Source organism: Poecilia reticulata, chromosome 18 (genome assembly GCF_904066995.2).
Source record: "Poecilia reticulata chromosome 18, P_reticulata-male-v2, whole genome shotgun sequence".
Classification (NCBI taxonomy): Eukaryota; Metazoa; Chordata; class Actinopteri; order Cyprinodontiformes; family Poeciliidae; genus Poecilia; species Poecilia reticulata.
The window spans coordinates 9,769,193-9,784,335 of record NC_088847.1 but is presented as its reverse complement, the minus strand read 5'-3'; the positions used below and the strand labels follow the sequence as shown (position 1 = coordinate 9,784,335).

General features: G+C 35.5%; 1 long non-coding RNA gene across 1 annotated transcript; it reads left to right on the top strand.

Moving 5' to 3' along the window:
• Positions 1–673: 673 nt before the first annotated feature.
• Positions 674–3,440, top strand: LOC145548723 (uncharacterized). The gene is made up of 4 exons (XR_014084729.1): positions 674–1,164; positions 1,565–1,615; positions 1,804–1,854; positions 2,197–3,440. It is a non-coding gene; the product is annotated as an uncharacterized LOC145548723 (long non-coding RNA).
• The last annotated feature ends 11,703 nt before the right edge of the window (positions 3,441–15,143 follow it).

Genomic DNA, 15,143 nt, shown 5'->3' with positions numbered 1-15,143 from the left:
TTCATCTTTAAGGTGATGCACAGATAGGTTTTTGATTATAAAATGTCAGGGTTTCCAAATCATGTGATGTTGATCCTTATAGACGGCCATAAAACAAGCCTGTGTATAAAATACAATATATATATAAATTCCAGTGATTCCAGTGGTCAACAAAACAAATGGAAAATATTTTTGTTTCATTTCATTTTTACTACAAACAATACATGATAGAACATGACTTTGTTTAAAGCTGTTTAGTTCTGCTCCCACCTACCTCTAAGTGTTAAAAAGTCCTCTGATTGTTTTACAGATGATTCTGCTCCTCTCCTGCTGAGTCCTGCTCGTCCTGTGACTGCGGGAGAACCTGTTACTCTGAGCTGCACTGATAAGACACAAAAACTTCTCTCTGGTGTGTTTTTCTATCACAATGATAAACTACTCGACCGTGGCAGCAGAGGGGAGCTGAATATCTCTGCAGTGTCAAAGTCAGATGAAGGTTTCTACAAATGTGAACATTCAGGAAAAGATTCACCAAGGAGCTGGATGTCTGTTAGAGGTGAGGAGGAGGAAAATGTTTGGTTCATTTTATTCAGTATTCTATTAGAGAGGAACACAGTGAATGCTGATGCTTTTGTGGATCAGCTGCAGGTTCTGTTTGTCCAAGTTTGAAATCGCATTTTTACAAAACAGAAGAGGATGTCATAAGATCTGTTGCTAAATAAGATTTATTCATTTTTAAGGTTTCTTATTTCCAGTATCTGTGCCCAGTCCTGTCAGCTCTTCATTTCCTCTGATGTTGATCATTGCACTAGTTAGTGGAGTCCTTCTCATCATTTTTCTGCTCTTGTTGTGGTGCGACAGTCGGTACAAAGGTGAGATCTGTATTGGATCTCTGTATTTAAAATACGTTATGTTCAAATGTTTCAGATTTATTTTAAAGATTAGCTATAAATAGGATAAAAATCATTAAATGTCTTTTTTCCCCCCTGCAGATTTAATCAGTAACAGGTCAGTAAAATTATCTGTTCTCTCTTTCTAATCATGCATCAAATAATTACTTTCATTAATGCATTTATGTCTCTATTATTTTCAGACTGAATCAACCAGAGAGCATCAATCCAGCCTCAGCCACAGATCATGAAGTGACCCAGAATGACGGTTCTGTTTACAGCTCTCTGCGTCATGGTTCGTCTCACTTTAAACATCTTTATGATTAATGATTAATTACTCTATAGGTCTTTTTTTATTTTGCTAGTGAATCAGTTTCAAAAACAAATAACTAAGCTGAATCACAAATAACTAAGGGAGTCACATTTCTACATTAATGCTGTTTGGATATAAAAATAATGTAGTTTTTCTGACAGAAATTATCCATAATTATCATTATTCAACAGTCTAAAAATATATTCATTATACCATGAAATGAAAAAATTCACGAGTAAGAAATATTCAAATACTGTCAGGAAAGATATCAAACTAATCAAACACAGCGAAAAACATAAATTATGACATTACGTGTGAAAATTATGTGATGATTTGATCTGTTTCCAGTCGTTTGAACTTTAACCTCTTTTATTATCTGTAGGTGATGAGTCCCTCTATGAAACAATCAAGTTCAGCACAGCCTCTGGAAACGGTAAAGTAAAAGTTTTATACCAGCTAAACTGGCTGATTTAAAGAGACTGAGGGTAGAAAATACTGACATATGCAACATGTTAAATATTCAAACAAACAATGCTTCAAAAAGTTACTCCAACATTTAATTACAAAAAATATTTAAGATTTTCTCTCTTTCTTAATGTATTCATCGGACAATCTCAGCAGAGAGGATTCGTCATCCATCAGAAGAATTTGACTATGCTAACATTGACCCAGGTAATTATAGCTGAACACCTCCATAGTAACTCTAGACATAATGTGTTGACTACAATTACTACCTAAAACAAAGGGCAATAAAAAGGTAGATTGATTCTGCATTCAAGTTCATGCTTTTTGATCCAGTGTTTATTTTTAGACGAACCAAAACAGTTCATGCTTCGCGCTTCTGACTGTGTCAATCTTTGTTTTCCTGATATGCTAAAAAACAGAAGGTTTAAGTTAAATCATACATATAGAATTAAAAACCTGATTATATCTTTGAACATGTCCAAGTCTCAGAAGCTTTGACTCCTTTTTAATGCTGATAAATATCTCACTGACTTATCTCTCTTCTGACAGGAAAAAAAAATCCCGCAGCAACAGACTCCGAGTGACGTGATGGTTCATTCTTCTGCATGTTTCATGAGATCGAAGCTGTTATCTCGGATAACCCCGTGCTTTTAAATAATTTTATTGTAAACTAAAATGTATTCCAGATATCAGAAATTCCTCTTTCGTTTTCGTTTTAGCAGAGAGCTGTCTATTATACTCACTGTTCATTGCTTATAAGATTTGTGAAATGTAACAAAAATACATCCTATTCATATTTGAGACGCTTCTGATGATTTGATGCTGTTAAATATTAACATTCAAATGTTAATATTTGCTTTCAATTTTGCTGTCTTAAGTTTTTTTGCGATTAAGTTAAATTCTTGTAAAGGGACACTTTCTAAGTGTCATTTTACATTAAATGTGTCAATGTCAGAGGACTAGCATGTACAGAAGAAACAAAAGAAATAGCATATTGGCTCTGTTGTTCAGCTTTGACTGAGTTTGTCCTAAGTTAAAAAGGTTAGGGAAACTATTCTATCTGTAATGTAAAATCTGACCAGCATTGCATTTTCTTGAAGACTCAAAAAAAAACTTCCCTGTAAGACATTTTAATAATTTTATCCAGGAGATTTTCACAATAGGAATTGTTAAGGAAGAGTCAATGTTCATCTATTGGGTCAGGAGGAAAGAAGAAATAAGACGGGAGTAAAATCTCCATAGCAACAGTGAAGTTGATGAGCCTGAGCACCGCCATGGGATTGGAGCTCACAGTGTTTAATGTCCTGAAGAGTCAAACCTTGAAAGCATCAAATAAATTGTGATTTTTTTTTCTGCCATCTCCAAAAATATATTAAGACTTGAACATCCTACCTACAGTATCTTGAGGCAGTAAATTTGCTGCAGTGCCATTGAACAGCCTCTAGATGGGGGTACAGACTAATAATTTAACCATAAAGGTACAGAGTTTTGTTTCAGTTCATTGTGAGAAAACAGGAAACAAGTATTTTCTGAACAGAGCGCTCCTTTTATTATATTTATAAATCTTCTATTAAAATCTAACTGTAACTGAAACATATTTGTCAAAATGTCTAGAGAAATTTAACAACTTTTATTTAGTTGCCAACTTCTTCCTTACCTCCTCCTGCTGAGAAGCCTTCCATGAGACGTCAGCTAATTTCTCCTGCTGTCCTATCAGACATTCTGTCCACCACTCACACAGTCGTTGACCCGTCTCTCCCCTTCCAGATGAACCCCAGACCCGGTTCAAAGGATCACCTGTGATTGTATTTTGTAAATAAATTCTCAACTTACTGTTGCCTCCCGGGTCTGATTCTGCATGTGGGTTAGAAGCCTACCCTCGAACATGACTGTGTGTGTGTGTGTGTGTGTGTGTGTGTGTGTGTGTGTGTGTGTGTGTGTGTGTGTGTGTGTGTGTGTGTGTGTGTGTGTGTGTGTGTGCGTGTGTGTGTGTGTGTGTGTGTGTGTGTGCGTGTGCGTGTGTGTGTGTCTCACTTTGCAGCTTCCTTAAAAGCCCCCATCTGTTTCTAACTTATCCGTTTTGGCCACTAATGGTTTGTGACATGTTTAAGGTTCCTCCCTAAAGCCTACACAGAGCTAATTTTTCAAAGAATATTTCTGATACACATCTGTTAAGTTTCCTTTTAATAAGAATAGATCCTCATCTCTCTTGCATATATTAGTGACTTGGTGTTGGTGCCGTTCTCAGAAATGAGGAAACTAAATATTTTAAGCTCTTTTTTAAATGCAGCTGTATTCAAGAAAAATGATTGCTAATCAACGTTGCTTCCTGTTGATCTTTGAAAACACTTGAACTTCATTCCTTAACCCAGCCTGGAGAACCACATGAAGATATTTAACAGAACAACATAGACATAGGCCTGTTGAAAATTTTGTCAACAAGTAAGTTTATGGCAAAGGAATCATCAACTCAAGGCCTTAAAGGCCAATCATGCACTTAAAGGCCAATCATGCAGTTTTTGTAGTTCAAAACTGCATTTCCCCGCAGTTTCTATGAAAATGCTGTCAGTATGAAAATAACTTAAAAGAAATTTGATTTTGCATCACAGCTGTATGTAGCACCTGAAATTGCCCTCTGCCTCTTTAAGAAGTTGCTATCCGACACTTCCCCTTTTAGCACTTTGCTTTGGAGCATTAGACTGAGAAGTAGTTTATTTATTATGAACCTGGAGGAGCAACATGGGGGAGGCAGAAGGGAAGAGTTCTCTGTGTGGGGGGAGACTGGCTGGGGACTGCAGCTCTAAGTAGGAGCTTTGTGCAAATAAAAAGCACATTGAACCATCGCTTAGATGCTTGATTGTGGATAAAATGGGAATTTCAAACTAAGGGCCACAGGTGATATCATGCCAAATGAAATGACACATAATTTGTCCCTATAGAACAGAAAGCATAGATAGACTTCACCTACTGTTCATTTTAATTCTGGAGATCAGTCTGACTGCACTTGCTTGACACAGTCTTACTTCTCCTGTTTTTATTACAGTTCAGTTCATATCTGAATGTGATAATGAGATAATTATCACTATGAGGCTCTTTAGACACAAAGAGGAACCATAAAGTTTCCGTCTCCCTCTAGCAACCAGAAAAACAAAAAACATCGTCATAAACAAGTAGTATACACATATTGTCACTGTTGGACAGAAAGCCCTGTATCAAGAAAATGTACATTTTGCAGCAATAGAAAACACATGTTGAAAAAGAAATCAAATGAAAAAATCATAGAAGAAAAAAACCCTGATTTGAACCTGTTTAAATTTTAAAGACTATTATTATCCTCAGCTTCATTCTCTGCATCCATGTTATCGTCCATCAGGGCTGGTGGATCATCAAGGTCATATTCTGGGTCAGACATTTAAAGTTGAACGTCTTGCTTTGTTCATCACTGAGCTGAGAAGCAGCTGAAAGGAAGTTACTTGAAGAAGGCGTAAAAAATATATTTTTTTAAAAGCATGCAGGCAAAAACAAGAAATTTATGAATCTGAAAGGGAAGGAGTTATTTTGCAAACTTAAGCCCAAAACTGCTGACAAAAATGTTTTTCTTTACAATATGCAATATTTGTTTAAAGTCAGGGTACTTTTATAACCACATTCAGAGTTTTGTTCAAGAAACAGGTTGAAATGTTTGTGCAGTGGACAGGAAATAAAACCCAACTGCTGTGGTCAAAGCTGCTGCTGCTGCTCTGAAGTTTGTGATAAAGGGAAGGAAACACACAGCTATACTGAGAAGCATAAAACATGTTGGTGTCATTTCTGTGTGACAGATGTAACTTCTGCTTCATACTTCTAGATAAAACAACGTAAAAACCTTTCTGATGAGCAGAAGGTCTGGATGTGAGGATGGAGAACGCTCTGCTCTGCATGCTGGGATTTTTCTGTAAGTTCATCACTGACTTCATGTTCAATAATCAAAATGATTCTGAATGAAGGAATTAGAGTTTATCATTATTTGATCTGTTTCTCTATCATCTTGACAAGAAGGGATGTGTGTTTCTAACTCTATATGTTTATATTATCTTGGTGTTATTATATAAATGCTTTTTGACGTTAAATCGTTTTGGTATTAAATTTTTTATCTCTGACTTTATTTCTAAAACCAAAGCATTTTTACCTGAATTGCTGCTATAGTTAATATATATTTGTTTTGAGTTGAATCATGTCTGATCAGCTTTTATTCTTCATTGCAGTTCTCAGTCATTGCATCTATGTAAATGCAGAAGGTAAGAATCAGTTTTTCTTGTTTGTTTTTCGTTCAGTTTATGATAAATATATTTATATATTATAATTATTGTAATTATATATTAATTATATTAATTAATTATATATATTAATTATAATCAACCACTAACTTTTTATGCATTTTAAATTAAATATATATTTTTATCAGTTTAATTTGAAAGCTAGTTGAACAACAGAGTATCGATTTCTGTTGAAAGAAAGATCTTAATGTGCATAATATTAACAGTAGATGAATATTTTTCTCTCTATTTGATCATATCAACAGATCTGAGTGGATCAGGAACTGAAGACGATGATCAGGAGAGAGACTCAGAAACAAGTCAGTAACTTTCTGGTTTCAAGATCAAACTGTTTAAAGTATTTAATGGCTGCCTCAGCATCTTACATTATCATATGAAGTTACCATGTTTATAAGATGTTTATGTGTTAAAAACTGAAGATTCACATGAGAAGAAACTTCCATCCATCCATCCATTTTCTTACACCCTTGTCCCTCAGTGGGGATGGGAGGGTTGCTGGTGTCTATCTCCAGCTAGTGTACCGGGCGAGAGGCGGGGTCACCCTGGACAGGTCGCCAGTCTGTCACAGGGCAACACAGAGACACACAGGACACACAACCATGCACACACACTCACACCTAGAGATGAGAAGAAACTTAAAGAGGAGAAAGGTTTGTGCTTTTCTGTAAAAGTTGAAAGGTTTTCTCTCTTTAGCGCCATCTGGTGTCTGTGATGTGAAGGCAAAAAGTTCATGTGGACAAAGTTACTTCCGTCTCATTTACACTGACATTTATTAATCTGACGAATTAATAAATGTTTGTAATCAGTTTGTAATCATGCAGATTTAACTATATCTGACTCTAATAGAGAACTGACTATCATTTCTTACATTTCTGACAGTTATTATTGGATCTTTTGTTGTCTTCTGTCTAAACAGTGTATTTTCTCATAGAGACTTCAAAAGCTTTTGAACAAGTTTTTTTTAAGTGATCCTGCTTTCCAATGGATCCCCAAAGACAAACATGACTAAAATACATCCAGTGATTTGTTCTTGTGTTTTCTGTTAATAAGTATTGGTCTGGATCAGTGGACAGATTGTCTTTAAGATCCATTGTTTATTATTTGAGTTAATGGATTCCCTGGCAACCATCCATCCATTCAGTGATATAAATGTTCTGACAACACTTAGAGCACAATCCCGTAAAATCCTCGCTGCCCTGACCTGGTCCTGCATCAGCAGTGTTTAAATATACGTTTGGTGAAATCTGTGAACAAATCAAGCTTAAATACAAAGATTACTAATAACAACAAAACAGTCAAACTATGAAGATGATTCTTTGGACTTTCTAATTAAACCATAAATTTACAATTTAATCTTTTATCTCAGCTGCAACCATTAATCAAATTTAATACCATTGACATATTCTTGATATATGAATGCTAGGATTTTAGATCTATGGTCTGTTAAAATTCAAGCATGAACACAGTTTGCCTGCCTTGGGTCAGTAAAAGGAAAAACCCTCGTGGAAAGTGCAGGGATGTAAATTATACTTCTGATTTGTGTGGATCTTCCTGCAGGGTCACTTTTTCTCGCTGGTTTGTCCTGCGAACACCTGCAGTTAATTAAAGATTTAACACCATTCTTGTGTTTGTGAAGGTTTCAAAGCTGTTAATTGTTCCAGAAATTATTTGTTATTTTGAAGCTCACCACATTTTCTTCTTGTGATAAGTGAAATAATCTGTCAGTGGAATTAATATTTTTCATCAATATGTAAGAATTACTGACTTAAAACAATCGTCTATATCAGGGGTCCCCAAACTTTTTCCTGTGAGGGCCACATAACTTTTCCCTTCTCTGGTTGGGGGCCGGAGTCAGTTTGTAACAGAAAAAGTGTGACGATTGCAGGAGTGCCTAAATATAAAAATGTATTCTTTTCTAGAAAGCACAATCAAATAACCCTCTCTAGGTTCTTCACAGAACAAAAGTCAGGAAATAAATAATAACACTATTAATGAAATAAATAATAACCAAATAAACCTCTCTGGGTTCAGATTCATACTTTATAAAATATACTTTTTTTAGGTTTAAAGATTTTTAAATGAATACATTATTTTTCATTTCTGTGTCATCTAAGATGTTTTATTTATTTTTTTGCAGCATTTCTAATGAGAGGTTTCTTTATGTGAACAGTTTCCATTAAACCCACAGTGACCCAGAAACCCAACTGGGACCAAACAGAATGTAATAAAACAAGCACAATTTTGATAATTTTGTTCTTTTTCTCTTTGCCTCAATCAGCTGCAAATAAACCCAGAGCCTCAGTGACAGCAAGTAATGCAATCATACCAGCAGGGGGCAGTGTAACACTGACCTGCTCTGTTAGTGGATCTAATGGCTGGAAGTTTGATTTGTTAAGACGGCAGTCAGTGGATCGTACAGCTCAGCCCATCAGAATCAATGAACCAGATGGAGTCTTCATCGCCTCAGTTGAAGGTGTTTACAGTTGCAGAGGAGGAAGAGGAGATCCAGTTTTCAACACTGAAACCAGCAATGAAGTCACCATCAATAAAACTGGTGAGTTTAGTTTCTATTCATCAGTAAAACAAAAAATTACTCTGAACTTCTTAAATATTTTTATAGAAAATACTCATTTCTGGATTATTGATTGTACTATGTTGTATATCTAATAATACATAACTTCAATATTTAAAGTTCACATCATCTTGTAATAAAATTCAAGTTTAAAAGCTTTGAAATGAAGATGGTCTTGTTTTGCCTGTTATCTTTTACTTTTACTGTTTTTTCTAACCCATTTAGAAATGACTGCATTGATTATATTCTCATTGAATATCCTAATTTATTCAGTTTAGGTATTTAAAGACAAACTGCAACAATTATTGCTCCAACGTGCTGTTTCTTAGTAAAATAAAATTACAAAGTTTATGCTCCACTTCTCTGTGAAATAATTTTATTCCAGTTCAACTTTAATGCTGGGCAGCCAGACTTTCTGTTAACCTTCTTATTTTCATCCTGTCACTAGAGACTAGATTTCACATTTAAATACTAACTAACAGGCTGAGACAGAAAGTTGAGGTTTTCTTGAGAAAAAGGACAGGAGCAATCGGAAAGAGGAGTGGAGACAGTTGATTTATAAACAGTGAATTCTCCACAATAATGTTTGTATTTTAGTAAGTATTTAGTAGTATTGGTTCAGTAGTTTGGTTCAGTTCAGCTCTGACTGGGATTTGAAACAACATTATTTCATTCAGTCACATAATCTGATTATTATGATTTCTGTCTCTTATCACTTCATGTGTTGATGAACAGTAGATGCTCTAATGTGAATAATCTGCATGTTTATGAGAAAAGATTATTTTAATGTTAAATTTTAATAATTATTAAATCCATATATGAATCCATAACAACCACAGATGCTGCTGGTTAAAAACATTTGACAGAATAAATGAGTCAATAGCGGAAAATTTATATTTTGTAAATGTTAAAGAAAACAATATAAGACCTGTTTGTCTTATAAAGTGGACTGTGGTGATAGTTTTTATTAAACCAAACCAACTTTATTTATAAAGCACTTTAAAACAACCACAGCTGATACAAAGTGCTGTACATTAAAACACAACATAATAAAAAAAATAAAAACTTACAGTTTAAAATTAAGTGGTGCTGTATAAATGAACCAAGTTGAATTCTGTTGAAACAAGTTGAATTCTGGTGATTTAGTTATTTTTCTCTTTGTCTCAATCGCTAATAAACCTGCAGCCAAACTGATAGCCAGTGGTACAATCATACCAGCAGGGGGCAGAATAACACTGATCTGCTCTGTTAGTGGATCTGATGGCTGGAATTTGGATTTGTTAAGACGGGAGACAGAGTCTCATAAAAATCAGTCCATCAGAACCAATGAACCAGATGCCGTCTTCATCGTCTCAGATGAAGGTCTTTACACCTGCAGAGGAGGAAGAGGAGACCCAGTTTTCTACACTAAATCCAGCGATGAAGGTGCAGTTTGTGATTTACAAAAACGAAAAGAAAAACAGCAGAGCAAAGCTAACTACAGCAGGACACCATGTAGTTTTTATTCATAATGTCTGAAAATTAAATCCATCTGTAAATGGATTTAAGATGAGTGTTCCATCCTTATTTGTATTTTGTGACATTTGGCGGTAAAGTAGTTCAAATTCATCTTGTTTGTTTTGGATATTTTTCTTCACAGCTTTATTTCGTTTAGGATTTCATGTTTTCTAATCTGTCCATGTCTCATACTTACTATATGTATGGAGCATAATAACTCTGAAAGTAAGCAGGTTCTCCATGGAACAGACGGGGAAATAACATTTAATTTGAAGGAACAGATGAAAACCCTAAATCAATGCCAATTAAAACCTGCCAAAGTATCATTTCACTTTGATATGTATCGATGTTGGACGACTCTGCACAGCAGCATTGAAGTTCATAAGCATGAGAGCTCATTAGTTATCAGAGCTCACAGTGTTTAATCTGTAATAAAACATGATAAAACAGCTGAATATTTCAGTAACATACAGTGAGAGCTCTGAAGCAGTAAATCTGTTGCAGTGCAATTTAACAGCCACTAGATGGTGGTACAGATTAATAATTTAACGTAAAGGTACAGAGTTTCATCGTTATGCTTTTTGATCCAATATTTGTTTTTAGATTAATCAAAGCAGTTCATGTTTTAATAGCTTCAAATTGTATCAATCTTTGTGTTCCTGAACTGAAGATTAACAACTGAAATATAATTAAAAATATGATTTTATTTTTTGAACATGTTCAAGTCTGAGGCTTTAATTAATTTTAATGTTGATAAATATCTCACTCAGATTATCTCTCCTCTGACAGAAAAATAATCCTGCAGCAATAGATGCAGCTTTGCAGACTGAATAATGTGATGATTCGATTTACTGTATGAGATAAAAGTCGTTATTTTGTATAATCCCATATTTTTATAAGATGTTACTGCAAGTCTTTGAACTAACATGGAATCCACATATATCATATATGCTTCTTTAGTTTTTGTTTTAGCAGAGAGCTGTGTTTTACATGTACTGTTTACTGTCTACCAGATTCTTGAAATGTAACAATAACTCATCATTTTCATCTTTAAGATGCTCCTGATGCTTTGATGCTATTAGATTTTAACATTTAAATGTGTGACACATTTTCAGTTTTTCCATCTTAAGTCTATTTTGTAATTCTGTTAAATACTTGTAAAGTCACTGTTTAAGAATTTTGACTGAAAATATGAATTAAAAATGATTCTCATCCAGACAGATTATGTGTCAATGGTGTGTAGAAAGTTCTATAAATTTCTTTAGTCTCAGAGACTTTGATTCTTTCTATTGTGTTATAAATGCTGAAATATGGTACATCAGTTTTCTTCTAATGTAACACAAACTGAAATGGAGGATGTTTTCCAGAAATCCACAGGCCAGAAGAAATGTAACTTCTTACAAATGTATCAGAATTGGATCTTGTAGGAACGGCATCCTGGGCAAGCCCTTCCTTCTGCCCTCCAACTAATTAAAATTCAAACAATTATCAATATTTTTTTTCCAAGCAGAAAGCAGGTACCTCACTCTTCAGCAGCAATCAAGGGAAACTCGTTCAGGTCACAGATGACAGATGATAAATATTTTGTTTGTTCTTTCTAATGCTGCCTTTGGCAACTGCCCATACATAGAGCTCATATCAAAAACAGCCACTGAGCAGAAATGCAAAATTGAACTATAGTTTTCTTTCACCAGTGATAAATTTAAAATCTCATCCTCTTTCTTGTAACACTACTGTTCAATATAAATCACTTATCTCAAAGTAAAATACAGATACCTTACTGGGCTAACAAAAGACCTTTACATTATGATTATGTAAAAAGCATAAATCAACATTTGTGTGTTGTGTGATTTACTGGAAGTTTGTCTTCAGCTTTATCTCCACAGAACGTCTCATCATTTCTGTGACTGTTATTTCTACAGGATACATTGACAGCTCGCATCTGAGACAAGCTACTCATAAAATTATTTTTGGCCAAATGAATTTTCAAAAGCAGCTTAGTGCTGCAATAGCTCATGTAAATAAACCCATTTAGAAAGGGCAAATCAATCAGACCTGATATCTGCAGACAGAAGGATCCAGTTTAAATGTTCAGGTTCTTCAACACGTCTGACTCTCATCGATCAGAGCAGATGAGAAGCAGATCTCCCTCAACACAAACCCAACCTTTAACTGGATGTGAATATTGGAACTCAATGTTCATATAATCATTTTATCACTGCAGGTGAAATGTTTACATGCAAAGAGCTATGCATGTAAAATGACAGGAGTAAAATTTCCATAGCAGCATTGAAGTTCATAAGCTTGAGAGCCACCTGGTATCAGAGCCCATAGTGTTTATTGTCATGAAATCTCAAAGATTAAAACCTTGAAATTAAACATGACTTGTTTTGCCATCTCCAAAAATATTACACATCTGTATATTTGAATAACCCACAGAGAGAGCCCACAGAGAAGCAGTAAATATGTTGCAGTGCCCCTTAACAGCCACTAGATGGAGGTTACAGACGAATATTTAACTATAAAGTAGTTTCATCATCCCAGTTTATTGTGGGACCGTTCATATTTTGAGTAAAGGAATCATCAGCTAAAGGTCTTAAAGGATAATGATGCAATTTTTTCTTTAATCGAGTAACCAGGTTATCCGCAGTTATGAAAATGCTGTCTACATAAAAATAACTAAAAAGAAATTAGATTTTGCATCACAGCTGTTTGTAGCACCTGAAATTGGCCTCTGTCTCTTTAAGAAGCTGCTGTCCAACACTTCCCCTTTTAGCACTTTGCCTTGGAGTATTAGACTGAGAAGTAGTTGCTATGATGAACTCAGCAGACATGCAGTTCCAGTAGGTGTTTTCTATCTGCTGCTGCTAATCTGGAGGCGCAACATGGGGGAGACACAGGGGAAGAGTTCACTGTGTGGAGGGAGACTGGCTGAGGACTGCAGCTCTGAGTAGGAGCTTTGTGTAAATAAACAGCCCATTGTATGAACCATCACTTAGACACTTGATTGTGGATAAAATGCGAATTTCAAACTAAGGGTCACAGGTCATTTTATGTCAAATGACACATAATTTGTCCCTGTAGTACAGAAAGCATAGACTTCACTTATACATTTTCATGCTGGAGAAGATCAGTCTGACTGCACTTGCTTCACAAGGTCTTACTTCTTCTGTTTTTATTACAGTTCAGATCTGAATGTGATAATGAGGTCATTTTCACTGTCAGGCCTCTTTAGACACAAAGAGGAACTATAAAGTTTCCATCTCCATCTAGAAACCAGTAAACACAAAAGCACCTCCATAAACAAATAGTATAAACTAGAGGTGTGCCGATTGATCGGCCGATTTCCATGAAAAACTGTATGATCGGTGATCGCCGATCACGGTCTCTTGTTGCCGTTCTCCAAAACCATCACCTGCATCTCACTTCTCAGCCTGCGTGCAGCTGGTCTCCTCTTTCACAATGCGGAAGCGTGCAGCAACAAATCCTAAGTGATGTGGCAAGGAACTGTGAGAGTGTGAATGGGGAAGTTTGCGTGTTCCGCTGAAGAAATACCTCGGGGGTGAAGCACGTCAAAATGCATCAACACAACAAATCTAATAAGATCTAATATATGCATTTTGATGCAACCTGCATTTGACTCTGAATGAATATTTATTTTTTCTTGACATTATTTGATATAGGCAGTGTTGTGAGATTTATTTGATTTATGCATAATTTAAGCTGTTGTAATATTATTTTACTGCAGGTTTTTCAGTTGTCCTTTTGATTGAATAGTTTGTATTGTGCCTGGAAATATTTTGTAATTCATGTCTAAATTAGGTGAATTTATTGACAGATAATTTTTCCATTTTGCCAGATCACGCAACAGTATTTATACCTAAGGCGAAAAATTAACAGACAATCCAGATGATCGGCAGAGATCGGCCTCTTGGGTGATCGGTATCAGAATCGGCAACAAAAAACCTGATCAGAGCATCCCTAGTATAAACATAGGACAGAAAGCCTTGTATCAAGAAAATGTAAATTTTTCAGCAAAAGAAAACATATTGAAAAAGAAATCAATTGAGAAAAAATTTGAAGAAGAAAATAAACTGATTTGAACCAGTTTACATTTTAAAGACTATTATTATCCTCAGCTTCATTCTCTGCATCCATGTTATCATCCATCAGGGCTGGTGGATCATCAATGTCATATTGTGGCTCAGATATTTAAGGTTGAACACCTTGTTGCGGTTCAACTAGCTCTTGTTGGTTTCACTTAACTTCTCCCTCTCACATACATCCCTTCACACTAGCTTTACCACATTTTTCTGTAACATTGCGGTATTCAATGTCTCATTAGTCATGAGCAGCTTTTAATCACATTATAATATCCAATTGTGTCAGTTAACAGCACAGATGCTGCAAACCCACAACGCAGGTCATTTGTTTATCACTGAGCTGAGAAGCAGATGAAGGGAAGTTACACAAAAAAAGTGAAAAAAAAATTGAAAATCATGCAGCAGAAAACGAGAAATTTAAGAGTCAGAAAGAAACTGCTCACAAAAACTCCGATTCACATCAAGGGCCTTTCTTTACAATATGCAATAATTGTTTAAAGTCGGGGTATTTTTATAACCACACACACGCACACGCACACACTCACACACACATACATATTTGCGTGGCTATATTTGTGGGGACTTTCCATTGACTTCCATTCATTTCTACAGCCTAAACCTTACCTTTACACTTTTCCTAAGCCCTCGAGAGTGAAAACTCTCAAGCCTAACCATCACATACCTACCCCAACCCTAACCAAAACTCAATTCACACCTTAGACCTAACTCTGACTTCTCACCCAAAAACAGGGTTTCGCCCCCACATGGAGCAATTGGTCCCCACACCGTAGTATGTGTCAGGAAAATCGTCCCCACACACACACACACACACACACACACACACACACACGCACACACACACACACACACACACACAACGCACGCCCACACACACACACACACACACACACATTAATACCAGCTTTAGCTTCTTTTTCAGTAACATCATGGTATTCAATGTTCCATGAGTCATGAGCTGCTTTTAATCACATTATAATAACCCATTGT